Here is a 2,215-nt window from a genome sequence, read left to right as displayed (position 1 = left end):
CATTTTTTAATTGCTATGCCCAACAACTGATACTCAGAGCTAATAATATAGTTTCACCCCTCACACGAGAGCCCATTGGGCTTGAAGAGTGGAAGATGCAACAGGCCCAGCCTACCTGTGCTAAGAAAGTCCACAAGAGAAAATGAGGGGTGGCGAGGCTCTGATACCATGTTAAGAACCTTGGAATACACCACCCCAAAAGCTAATCAATTGAAAACTGTAATTTCAAGCAAACATTCACAGCTCATTAGTCATAAAATCATAACATGAGTCATCAACATAAAGAGTAGTTTAATTCAAATCCACAACTCCCTTTCACTGGGATTTTTATTTATTCACTTACACTCAGTGTTTGAGGGTATGTGTTTCACTCTTACTTCACTGAATTAACACATACCGATAATGGGCATTGGTTATATTGGGTAAGACGAGCACGACTCAGCTACTTGCATGGAGATGCAAGGTAGAGTCCTCGTGAGCTACAGACATGGAGATGTCTTAGCTGACTCGTGGGTGGACCTATTGAAGAATAGCTCTCACTGAACTGACCCACAAAGAGACAATACAAGGAAATCTCACAGATAGTATCAATAGGTAATGTCTCTTATTATTTGGGTGTGTCTTTCCTTAGACCTAACGTTGTCGTATAGAAATGTGCTCTGGAAGCCTTGCTTTGATAGTATACCTTGTCTGCGTGAAACATGGAGACTCGTAGGTATACTCTTGGGCATGCCCTAAGGACTCAGGCCTAGTGTGACAAGCTGAAGGAATTCGTCAATCTCTGTGAGAGATTAGGTTATCCGTAGACTGGTGATGACATTTACGGGACTCGGGAATCTATGCATAGTAAATGAGTCATGCGATGACCCGCTCTTTAGAGTAGAGTCCGTAAATTAAGATTTCCTGTTTCGGCAAAAACTAACCCTAGACCAGAGGGGTTGATACGTTTTCCTTGACCTAGGTTAATGGGATGGATAACCGAGACGAAAGGACAATTCACACGGTAACCAAATAGGTATAGCAGGTTTATCATTCGATGAACTCAACTACCTCTAGGACAACAAAGCATTACTAGTGCTCTATGCTGTCATTAGATGGATTGGGCCTAATGGGCCCAAGCCCATTTATGTCAGTGGCTATGTTGGGCCTGATGAGTCGCACACAAACACCTTAATTTGTCTTGAATTCTAGCATACGTGGTTTGGGTCCAACAAGGCATAATGGGCCTAAGTTGGAAAAGCTCACATATTGGGCCAAGAGAGAGTAGTGGCATCATGGGTCAAGTTGGACTCTGTCCATGTTGTAACTTAATTAATTTAAATGTTAAATTAAAAAAATTAATTTGCATTCAAATTTCGAATTTCGAATTTAAAATTTTAATTTAAATAAAATTAATTTAAATTCTAATTTTGAATTTTGAATTTGAAATTTGAACTTAAATATAGTTATTAAATTAGATTTATTGAAGATGGAGAAAATAAATTAGTTTGATTGGAAACAGATCAATAGGAGTGATTGACCAAAATTAAAGAAACCAATTAATTAAATTAATTGGCTGAAATTGGAGAAACAAATCAATTGGATTGATTGACCAAAATTAAGGAAACCAATTAATTAAATTAATTTGCTGAAATTTGGGAAATCAATCAATTGGATTGATTGGATAAAAATAAGGAAATTACTCAATACGATTGAGATTAGATGAGGGCATTGATTTGACCTAATCTTAGGTTAATGAGGAGCCTCATTTATATATTGCTCTCATTCTTCCTTAATTTTGTATTTCTTCTTCTCTAATTTTCTTCACTAAACCTTAGCCAACACACACATCAGCGTGGCTATCTCTTTCTTGGAATAACGAAAGGCACCACCCCAATCTATATTCTTTTCTTAAGTCTAGCAACCTCCATTGAAGGAGATTGGGCATTCGAAAAAAGTGTTGATCAAGAACGCGTCTGATCAAGAATAATTATCCAAATGAAGGTATCAACTTTAAACCCATAACATGTCTATTGAATGATTCATAGACTGAGAGTGTGACAAAGGTTACATTTTCCGCACAAATAATTTTAATTTTCCCTTTTTTGTATTCATGACCTGCAAAAAGCAACTCTCAGAATCAAGTTCCATTGTATCATCCGGAAGAATCAGTGGAACACAACTTGGTGATAAAATCACTTCTGGAGAACAAATCAATAGTGGCTGCACAAAAAAC

Source organism: Gastrolobium bilobum, unplaced genomic scaffold (genome assembly GCF_033153095.1).
Source record: "Gastrolobium bilobum isolate Gb01-03AN ecotype WA unplaced genomic scaffold, APGP_CSIRO_Gbil_v1 utg102494, whole genome shotgun sequence".
NCBI classification, from domain to species: Eukaryota; Viridiplantae; Streptophyta; class Magnoliopsida; order Fabales; family Fabaceae; genus Gastrolobium; species Gastrolobium bilobum.
Note: the sequence above shows the minus strand (reverse complement) of the source record.